Here is a 12263-nt window from a genome sequence, read left to right on the forward strand (position 1 = left end):
ACATGACTTGGGGTATAAAAACGGATATCATACCATAAAAGCATTGAAATGCTTGTGTCGTACAGATAGGGTAAGTAAAGACTTTTGTTCCTTTTCTTGTGTTGGTTAGGGTTCATTGTCCTTTCATGTTAAATATAACATTAATGTTACAATGTTAAAACATAAGTCTTTTTTGTTGTTGTTGTAAAGTATTAGACATGCCTCCATTTTCTGATCTTCAATATCTGACTTGGATATTTATGGAAATAAGTATTCTGATTCGCAGCTCTCTAAATCCCATAATCGGCTCTCAAATGACTCTCAGATATTACATCACCCTAAGATAAATGAATCTGAGTATGTAGTCTTTGATTTACGCGCAGAAAATTTGCCTAGATGTTTTCAAATTCATTGAACTGCAGCATGATGTGTCCCAACATTTTCTTATTGATACTTTAAAGACATTTTTCTGGGAGCTTCAAAGTGTCTTGGAAAGAAACAAGTGTGGCAGTCTGAGCTAATTAGAGAAATATTAAACACTCCAAAGGAGAGCATGGGACGGCCCAGGGGCACTAACTTTAACACAACCACAAATTTATTAAAGTAATTTATGGGAAAGAAGGAAAAAAATGATCGGGAGATAATAATAAAGAAGACATCATTAAAATGAGAGCTTCCTTGCCTCCATTGAGTAAAAGTAGGCTACAATGTGCCAAATAACTAAAATTAATATTATTTACTCGCCTCTATGTTGATCCAATTATATGATTCCTTTCTCCAGTAGAGATGTGTTCAAGAAAAAAAATGTTCAAGCTGTTCTTTCTCATTTAGCAAAAGTATATGGTAACCAAAAAGCCCTCTGCCGTAGCTCTCAAATCTGATTCTCGATTGTACATGTTCAAACTTGCCACATAAAGGAATTGGCATTAATGACTGATAAACCACGTTCATGGTGCCTTTTTGTCCACCGGGAAGTCTCACAGCTTCACACAACCGGTAACTGTATGCTTTCATTTTATGAAATTAATTTTTTTTCTTAAAAATAATGGCAGAATTTAATTTCTGGATGAACTAACACCTAAATGCATGGTTAAAATCCACATGCATCTGAACCCACCCAGTTGGATTGGGCAGAGAACGGGATAATGACATCACCGCAGGGGGTCTGGCTGGAGTGTGTCTCAGATCAGGTTCATTAGAGTAAAGCCATGCTGTAAACAGGATTAATCCAGGCTTCCCTAGTACTAACACAAACCTAAAATCTAGTTTGAATAGATAGGACGCTTCTCTCTTTGACAGAGGAAAAAAGAAGTGGGCAGGGATACAAGCAATGAGCAAAACAATTCTTAAATGCTTTTGGGTGGATGTTATCTAGCTATTCTTATGCTGTTCATCCCTCTCTCTCTCTCTCTCCATCTCCATCTCATCCCTGTCTCTTCCTGCTCCTATCTTCTCTTAGTGGGATCATACAGTACTATAATGAGATCTGTCTCAGGATTCTGACTGATAACAGATGTGCAAAACAGACAAACAGAGCGGCAGTGGTATAATCAGTTTTACAGTGACAAAGGCTAGATTCACACAGTCAGTGTTTGGGATTGATAATCATATTTACTAACATGTCACTTGCTCACAGTAGCGGTTTGAATACGGTCTGGATGAATGATTAACTAAAGTCAACCCCCTTTTCTTCTCTTAATAGCAGTGAAAAACGCCTGCAAACACATGACTCAGGTAAATATCAAAGATGTTCATACAGGTTTTTAATATATAGGTTTTATATCAATTTTATTTTCAATATGTCACTTTAGTTTTTTTTCCCACGTTTTCACTATATCATTGTTAGGTTTATTTTGCTTTTTTCAACGTTTTGTAGTTAGTTTAATTAGCTTTCATATTTTAGGACTACCAACATTTATATGCCGTGAAATTAGTGTAAATGCCATCTAGTGCCATGTTTAATGCAGGCGAGTTTATGCAGATACATTTCATTTTAATATTTAATATTAATTTGATAATGGAATGTTTTCAATTTGTTTGACTATGAGCATCATGGCAGCGTGCAGAAGCACAGAACATGGTCTATGATGAGCTCTTGACTCTAGATGTCAATATGGTTTTTATATAACTGAGACACAAATTGTATTTGTCAGTCGTGACAGGACATCTGACAAAATTGGCTTAAATCTGTCTGTTCTGAACATTCATCATCAGACTCTTCAAAAGGAGGCGTTAGACGCCTGAAGGTTTGCCTACAGTTTCCATGTGGTATTCTCCATTTTAGCGTACAAGTGAGTGTTAATCACTGAATGAACTTGCCGAGCCACTCCGAGGGAGCAGACATCAACTCCAGGGTTTGTGCATGCTCTGACTGGGAAGCTTGAAGGAAAGGGAGTGGAAAAAGCGAGGGAGGGGCAAAGACAAGAGAGCGTTCGTGCCAAGATGTCTATGACCGGTGGCAGCTGCTGCCCCTCTAATTACCCTGCACCTGCTTGGCTGCCAATCGCCACATTTCCTTTGTCTCATTGGCAGCTTTCACACAAACCTATTCTACAATGTGACTGGCTGAGACCAGCTTGTAATCTCTTTGAAAATATAAATCTCTCTAGATAAAAAAAAAAAAAGGCTTGCACATCATTGTGTTACTTTAGCTGTGGGACGCAGCTGCGCTGACCGAAAGCAAATACCCATTTTGATTGTCCTTTTTTATCGAAGTTGTTTTTTTTTAGCACCAGGCTACAGCACCTGTTGGGCTAAGCACAAAAAAATAGTAGAAAATGAGCAGATGAGGCTTTTGATAAACAAAAGCAGCTCTTGGTTCAGTCAGAAAGATCCTGGGTGGGAATGTAATAGCCAAAAATGGAAGTGCGCGTTCTTTGCACGTTTACAGGCACTGTATAAGGTTTTTATAAATTCTTAATTATAAATGTCTTATAAATGTTTCATTCTCGTTTTATTTGCTGATTTATCTATTTCTATAGAAGAAGCTGTATCATGTCTGTGCATGTCATTTTCTCATTTTAATGAAAGGACATTTTTGCACAAAGTTCTGTGTAAAATTGTATCCCGGATTGTATCCCAGTTTGTTAGAAGTTCAACATGAACAAAAAACTGGACGTGGGAAGAGAGCATGGGGCCCGCAGGGCAGTGTGATGCTGGTGCATATGGCACATGTAAGTGTGTGTGTGTGTGTGTTTAAGAGAAACAGTAGGGGGAGACAGGAGAGGTTTCAGTACAGCGTGTTGGCTCTATGCCATGCTTGGCTGTTGGCTCTCTTTGTTTGGAATAATGGCCACACAGGCAACACGTGGACCCATTGACAAATGATCTCTGGGTCACAAACCTCCTTCCCTGAGGTCATTTCTCACTTTCTCTCTCTGAAACACACATATATAGCCAAAAACAATCAGAAAGCCACAAAAGACCCTCCATGTGGCTCATATCCAATTTTTAGTCAGGCCAACCATGGTTCCCTTGCCTCACGTCACGAATGAAGTAAGTTAAAATGGAATCCAAATTGACCCATTTTACTTTTACAGTACACGTTCCTGGTCTTACTGTGAATGATTGAATAGTGCAGCTTCTAAAGAAATATTTTTTTTGTCTTGGTTGTCTTTTATTAAAATGCTATAACATGTTCTGCTTCTTACAAATCCCATTTATTTTTAAGGCAAATAAGACTAGGCTGTGGATTATGAACTCATTGTGTTATTATTTTCCATGTTTTGTTCAAGCATTTGTTTTTCCCCACTCCCCGGTTGTCCTAACTACACGCGACACACGATAAAAGGTATCTTTTCTATGTTAATCAGAGTTTTTGTCCTAACCACAGGTGACGGCGACACGCGGCATTTCTATTTTAGAAACGGTTTCTATTTTTCTGTGACGTCGCGCTGGAACAACAAACACAAAGTGTGGCAATGATAATCTCAGGTATAGCCTACTGTTTATGTGCTTTATTTAATGTTAAAAGCGTGTAATGTGACGTTGAATATCATTTAGTGCTCCCAGCTTTGTAGCTGTAAAAGAAACAATGGAGATCTTAAAATTAAACAAATGGAAACAAGAACGTTCAAACTGTAAAGAAACAAATGTATTATTTGACAAATATTGTTTTAGTAACTCAGTAGCCTATGTATTTGAGTACTGTTTAAATGATAGCCTGGCAAGCCAGACTTACATCAAGATGTTTAGTCTGGCAACTCTCCATAGACGCGGCATAATCTGAGGGGCGGGATAAACGGTTGTCTCTCAAAATCCCTCTGCACGCAATAGGATATCGCTACAACCAACCAGAGCAACGAAGAAAGTGACGTAGTCAGAGCGGCAAAGATCCGGTCCAGCAAAACTCCGAACACTTCTTCCTTTTTTAAGAATGACTTAAGTGCCGTTCTTTGCTCTTTTCTTAAAGAAAAACTTAACTCCAAGTCCTCCAGAGTTGCGGCCAGAGCCGATTCGAAAGACCGCTGTTCTCCATCCGCAGCCGCCATTCTTTGTTTTCAAGTGGCAGCCGTCGCAACTCTGTCGTCATATGTTAAGCCTGCCCCCACCTACTCTATACACGACGTGATTGGCCTGACCCAATTTAGGTTTTTGCAGCTAGAAGGTCTATGGAGAGTTGCTAGACTGCCCTGGCTGCAAAATACATTTTGCTGCCGCTAGGGTGCGTCTAGATTTCTAGGCTATTTAAATGATGTAATATTTGTTAATTTGATTATGTAGTATATTTATCCATTTTCTTGCGATTGCCATCAAGATTACTCTCTGGTGCTGTGCACTTGATGCGAGAGCCCGCCCACACGCTGTTCTGATTGGCTGTGGGTTTTGATTGATTTGTACGAATCTCACAGTCACGTCTAGACAAATGATTTGTCGCTGGATTTTATCGCATCACGTCTGGTTAGGACACGTGTCACAGTAACAATGTTACTAGTCCAAGGCTTTTCTCAGTTGTACCACCATGATTAATTAAACCCATCAAATTGAACGCATACTGAGATTTTGCACCATGACTCTGACCCAGGAAATATGAGAAGGTCTGTGAAGCCCTAAATATGTGGATGTTTATCTAGCAGTCTATAAACTGATGTTTGCCCATAACTCCCTCAAAGAGGCCCTGAAGTGCTCTGCCTATATATAAGACAGCCACACCTTATCTCAGCAGCACTGTCCATGTTTGGATGTCCCAAGGCCTTGGCATGAGGAAAATGAAGGAAAAGGGGAGTTCTAAGTTTGGAGAAGGGATATAAGGACACTTAACGGCAGGAAAAGGAAGGTGTTCTGTTTTTGGGATGGGTCACGCTACACTTTCCCGCCACCTTGAGCACTCTTCCCAGAGCTTCCTGTGTTGGTGTGAGGCCTTAAAAACACAATCATGACAAGCACTTCTTCATTCTTTTTCTTTCTTGTACTCAAAACATAAAATACTGTCAAATAGCCAAATGGTACAACATCTGTTGTTCTAATTTCTTTAATTTGTTCCTCCCAAATGCAGCTGGCCAGCCAAACAAATGCAATTACTACTGTTAATAACCCTGCACAGAACAACCCATCAGTCTCACTAATTCACGCTTTCTGGCAGAATAGTGTAAATAGTCCATATTTAAGATTTTTAGGGGATTATGCTTTCGGCATGGGACTTTCAATTAGGGATATTTAGCCTGGAATGACTGACCGTAGCCAAGTCAAACTTGCATGTCAATCAAAATTGGTATTTTTGTAAACTTAAAACTCATTCTTACAAGTTTTGTTTCTAATTACCCAGAATGCTTTCCTAGGAGAATATTTTTAATGAAGGAAAATGAGGAATCTCATTCCACTTTAATTAGATTTACTTATAATATTATATTTTCTTGCTTGCACACTGGGAACACAAAGCCTTTTTCATTTTTGGGTGAACTAACCCTTTAAACAATAGTTAATTTTTCAGCTAACTTTATCTCAAATGATTTAAACAGATTCATACATTTCACATGTCTATCTGTAAAACGTTAAATATTCATGGCTTCTCTACCAGACTTACACTGGGGGTTCTTCTGATTTTAGTCTTGTTAGTCACGTCTGAAATGTTCAATAGTTTTCATCAGAGTTTCAAGTTTCCATCCAAATCCATCAGGGTTTCGAGTTCATGCGGTATAGTCTAATAACAAATTCACATTTTTCTCAGTACAAAACTTTGCATCTTAGTCACAAACCACCTGCAATCTGGTTTAGGCGCAGGTTAGGCTGTCAGTGCTTCAGGGTTTGACATTTTCAATTCAATTCTGGAAATTTAATCAAGGTGGCGTACAGGATGCAGAAATTGATGTAACAATTTTTTGCATTGAAAACCAAAGCTTCAAACTTTGAATGTTGTTTCGACTAAGCCTTGTTTTTATAGTTATAGTTTAAAAGTTTATCAGTTTTTTATATAGATGTATTGATAGAAACTGAAATGTCTATTTAGTTTATACATTTAATCATATTTAATAAGTTAATTTTTGTGGACCATGAAGAACATTTTCCCAGAATGCATTACCTGCGTTGTGTTTGTTTGAATTGCAATTTCATAAATTACTCTTCCTGTCATTCCAATTCAAATTCCAACTCATGAATGTAAAGGGTGCAAATTCTGTCCTGCAAATTGGGAAACTGTATTTAGTACAAACGTTTGTGCCACTATATGATTTTTGGGGGGTGAATTGGTGCTTTCCAATAAGATGGTTTACCAGCATCTGCCGCATTTAGCCTGGCCAGCGTATTACAGCTGAGGGCTGTGTTATTTATTAAACAACATTCCAGCCTCATTGCATTTCCAAATGCCTCAGGGGACGATTTAATTTCACCATTATATTCTGGACCCCTGAAAACTACACCACACTAGCAAGGTTCAAGGTCCTGCGAGATTTTAATCACATGCTAGAAAGAATCCCGCAGAACGGTCGCGGTATCGCCTCCTCGCTGCAGGGGCGATAAAGAGTGTTGAGGAGGGGATATTACTGGAGAAAAGGGAAGTTCAACGGACAGGAGATCACAGTGTGTGTGTGTGTGTGTGTGTGTGTGTGTGTGTGTGTGTGTGTGTGTGTGTGTGTGTGTGTGTGTGTGTGTGTGTGTGTGTGTGTGTGTGTGTGTGTGTGTGTGTGTGTGGTTGCCTCTAAGCAATGAATGACTATTTACGTGCAGGAGGCTGGTTTACTGCTCATAGCTATATTTTTCCCTGTGAGATTTTTATTAGTGACAGGGAGAATTTTAACACCTTTCAGAAGCAAGGATACAGTATATCAGTGTCACTGCCTATTTTAAAGTGACTGCAAAAGCCTTCTCTTAAAGGTAAAGCATGTAATTCATGCGCCACTAGTGTCACACAATATAACTAGAAAAATGTTTTCAAACAGGTTTCCCAAACTCCCTGTCATTGGTTGGTTACACAGATAGCCACGCCCACAAATCCACACCATTGTTTGAGCCAATGTTGCTGTGTCAAGCTCGAAAGTAATTTAACAATAGGAAAATAAAGTCACAATGCTGGTCTTAATTTGTGCAGGGAATTAAAAATAGTCTTTACAAATTACAGGCGAATTAAGTCTTTCTCAAGACTCAAGATTATGATAAATCATAAAATAATCATAGTGCTTTATGAGTCATGGTGGATTTAATAAATGTCAACAGACAGTCCTCAAATGCATGTGTGGCAACCATAGCATCAACCTCAGGCCATGATCTATGTACGTTTCAGCAACGCATGCTCATATAAACCAGCATAATAGGCATGTTATTCAGTTGGACAGGTACCTGAAAGGATCTCAAGCCTTAGTGAAAGCTGTGTCGTAAGAGTGTGTACAATCATCTGTGTGTGTGTGTGTGTATGTTTCAAAGTCACAGGTGCATGAGAAAATTTCATCACGTATTTAGGCCTAAGGCACTTAAACCAGTAGATAAGAACGGCTGAAATTACAAGAAAGAGTTTATGGCATCTGTACAAATGGGCCATAGAATGTTTTCAATTAATCTTAAAAACCTCATTCTATAAATGATTCGCAAATGGTTATTCCATTCCCAATCAAAGCTGTATTTATCAAGCACAAGAACTGAGGAACAAATGAAAAAAAAAAAAAACATTTCTTTAATGTTAACATGAAACTGCATTCACAGTTGTTCTTGTGTAATGCGACATTTTTGAGTAAGTGAAGTGACGTGAAGGCCTGAATTTGTCCTCTGCATTTAACACAGAACAGTGGGCAGACATTCACTGCAGCGCCCGGGGAGCGATTGGGGTCTGACTCTCTAACCATTACATCTCCAACCATGTAGTACATAATATTAAAGAAGAAAAATGTAGGTGGGACTTTTATCCATTGCGATTTTCATTGAGAAAAGTGTCCGTTCTAGACCAAAATGAAGCTAGACCCGATTTTGAGTTTGCATATGATTGTGGAGGACTACCCCCTTCTGAAACAGCTGCCGTCCGCCACTTTTAGCCGCTTAACTGGGACGTGGAAGCTAAAGGTCAAGTTCACCCTCAAGAGCATTACAACGGTAATGCATTATTTGCTGATTTGCTAATAAATGTATTTGTTATTATTATTGACCTAACCTTCATTGCATTAATGTCACCCGGGATAAAATGATTATTTAGAAAGCCACCATTACAAACAAAAGTAACCTAATACAAAGGCTAAATCTTGTATTGATTGATTGTGCACCAGTGGTTCACAATAAGACCAAGCAAGTGTATTAAGAAAGTAAATGCTAAATAGCGTCAATTTGCGATTCTTCAGGCTTTGTGTACTGTCACGAGTTCTTCCTTCCTGCGTCCTGTAAATAAGGGCATTACATGTCAGCCCACAGGAAATTGAGACTCAAATGTGATTGTTTCAGTTCTGGCATCAGCACTCCAGGAGCAACGTTTGATGGAAATACAGGAAGAGCTCTTTTGATCTTGCTCTGCAGGCTCTACACACACTTACAAACCCTTCTGGGAAGAGAAAATGTGACGTACTGCTGTGAGGTAAAAAAAAAAAAAAAAAGCGTGGATATACACACACATTTTGGGCCCTATCTTGCACCCAGCGCAATTGACTTTGAACACCGACGCATGTATCATTCCTATTTTGCACCCGCGCACACCGGACTTTTCCCTCCACAGACGCACGTCGGTAAATTAGGGAATGAACTTGCGCTCGCGGGGGCGGTTCAGCGCAAAGAGGAGGCGTGTTCCGGCGCAAAACTTCCATGGTGCTATTTTCCAGTTTTAGAAAGCAATTCCGCCACTGACCAGGAAAAAAACAGTCTAAAGACAGTGGCGCGTTGCACGTTAGTGATATGGTATTTTAAGGGCGCGTGCTTGGCCATAATGTAGTGTGTTAACGCGCATCCACTTTGATTCTCTAATATAAACAGATGCAGCAGTTTTCATTTTTGCAAATCATACATTATTACAAGGAAAAATATTAACACACGAGGGAAATCATTGTTGTGTCCGTGAAGATGTGAAAAAGATCTGTCGAGAGTAAAAAAAAAAAAATCTAGATTAGGCTACACATTTACCCAAATTATACGCCTGTTTAACCGAAGCTAATTTGGGTGGGTTTCTCCCATCATCCCCAATGTCACTTCTCTGTGTTTTACGGCCCTGACGAGAACGTCGGTTTCCTTGGCTGTGAACCGCTCCTGGTGTGCGCCGGCAAATCCGCCGTTATAATAGCGATCCGCCATGGAACAAGCGCGTCTGCTCTTAAAGGGAATGTGAGAGGACGCTCTGATTGGTTTATTTCACGTTACGCCCAAACCACACCTATGAATAATGAAGCTACTTCAGACCAACCCCTTTTAGATTTGCGTCGGGCGCAAGAGTCATTTATCCCGCCGGGAAAATAGCAACAGCGCCAGGATCCGCCCACAAAGTTACTTGCGCTTTGCGCTTTGACACTTGCGTTTCAGATCGTTAAAATAGGGCCCTTTAAATGTCGGATGAACGGTTTGCTTTTTTGTGTTTGTTCATAGTCGTGTGGCAAAAAATGGTCTTGATAAGTGTCTAGTGCACGAATCTTACACCTATGCTTGTGCTATGAAGCGCCGTGCTGCTTACATGGACAGCGCTGTTATCTGCTCATATAGGCGGCTAATAAATACAGTCAAACCCAAATTTATTCAGACACCTTCAACATTTCTCACATTATCACAGTTTATTCGCTATAAAAAATGGTAATAGAATATGACAAGAACTCAAGAATTATCAAATCAGTTGATGTTTCACTGGTTTTGGCCATCCTTCTGTTAGACTGTCTCACAAATGAATTCGGTTGAATAGCTGTCAGCTGTTAAATTTAAGTACACAATTAGATAATGCTAATTTAGGTCAACCAAAATCCTGGCAATGCTTAATTTTGTTCAGTCTGTGGTGTAAAAAGGTCGCATTAGCAATTAAAGAAAAAACACTTACGCGAAACATGGTCAGGTCAAAGTGTCTGAAACATTTTTGGTCCCAAAATTTTTTTTTTTATACATTTTACTAGTAGTCCACTGTATGAAGAATGTTTGGATACATATTATTTTGCTATTTTTACTTAAATAAACTATAGTGTCTATAGCATCTGTAGTGTAGAACTATATGTCCTGCGCTATATATACCCACTAGTAAAAAAAAAAAAAAGACAAAAATCTGGTATCTGAATAATTTTTGGTTTGACTGTACATGCTTCTTTTGCATGCAGTGGAACAGGCTTACATGTGCAGCATACACGCACACATTCTTTTGTTTCAGCGTTGCAGTAGACCGTCGAAGAACAGGTTCAGCAGTGCATGTCAACGCTGTCTTTGTGAGGCAAAGGTACAGATAAAGTTACTCGCACACGTAACGAAACACATCCCACACCGCGGACAGATAGCAGACAGAGAGGCTGCCGTCAATTGCCACAGTGCTCAATTAGGATAAATGGAGCTATCTCTGGTGTATGTGACCTGGTTCTATAATTAACCCTGGGGGATGACAGCATTAAAGCCTGCTGTATGTATGCGTGTGAGATGTGAATGTCTCGCCTCTTACCGCCAAACCTCCACTTCAAGCGCAGGCACCCGTACACGCGGCGGTACATCAAAGCACGGCGTATGGTATGCTCTGCTCATGACAATGTTGACTGTGATTATATACAGCGATACATCCAGACCGCTGCCTTCAAGTTTAAGCTCTCTGATTTACTGTGTTTACAGCAAGAGCTATTCTTGATCACACACTTGCATAAACAGTCAAAAAAAAAATAATTTCGAAAGTTTTCAAGACAACTATTAGCACATATTGTACGTTCTAATTTACAATAACTCAATGCTTTACATAGGGAAAAAAATGCACATTTGAGGAAATGTTGACCCTAGTTCAGAGATTTAATTACTAGTCCAAATAATTTTTTTCAGTCAGATATTTTTTTCAATTAATTAATTTAGTTCACAAAACCTGTCTGAATGATTCGTTCAAAAACTTTTTTTTTTGAATGTTGGAATTTCAAAGAGTATCTTTTGTGTTTAACTAAAGTAAAAAAACACTTTTAAATTGACAAATGTCAGCTTAAATCTTTTTTATGACCAACGTTTACCCACCATTGATGGGTTTTTCTGGCAATCCATGTTTTTACTGTTTTACGGTAGGGGGGGCGTTATAACGCATCATTGCTTACGCACATGAAAGCTATGCGATCATCAAACATTCAACGGAACATAAATCAAAACTGTTTCGTGTTACTGAATGAAATGTCGAACCCACAAAGAGGTACAGGACTGTACAAGCTTTGGGGTTGTAGAAAAGTGATGTAAAGTTCTAATCATTTCCGAGAACCGGCTCGTTCGGACAGTTCGTTTCAATGAACTGGTTAAAAAAGACTATTCATCGGGTCACCGCATATTGAAACATTCAAATAAAGTTATTTGTGTGAACGCATTCATTTTCAATGGTTAAGTTAATGGTGTTTGTGGTCAGTTTCATTCGCTGATCCTTCATGTCAGATCTGAGTGACCAATCATGGATACGTTTCCTAAAAGTTTCGCACCTGCAGCACACATTACAGACATTGATGCACAAACGCAGATATGCTCTACATGTCTATAGAAAGAAATAAACTATTATAAGCTTAAACCGTTATAAACTCCTTGATTTAGCCTAAAATATAATCGGCATGCACAATAAACCATAGTAAAATTCTTTTTTTCCCCATGTTTTAATAAAAAAATGTAGGTCTGTGCTTCGGCTGTGCGTCTAGTCATCAACCCATAACTAATGTTCGGTTCAGTTTTTTTCTACCAAGAACTTTAAGTGA

The 12263-nt window shown here is 39.1% G+C and overlaps 1 protein-coding gene across 2 annotated transcripts in view; it reads right to left on the minus strand.

Annotated features, from left to right (window-relative positions):
* Window positions 1-12263, minus strand: part of neurl1aa (neuralized E3 ubiquitin protein ligase 1Aa) — a 49239-nt gene that overhangs the window by 11594 nt on the left and 25382 nt on the right. The gene's annotated exons all lie outside the window — the stretch shown is intronic.

Source organism: Phoxinus phoxinus (assembly GCF_949152265.1).
Source record: "Phoxinus phoxinus genome assembly, chromosome: 6".
In the NCBI taxonomy this organism is placed as follows: Eukaryota; Metazoa; Chordata; class Actinopteri; order Cypriniformes; family Leuciscidae; genus Phoxinus; species Phoxinus phoxinus.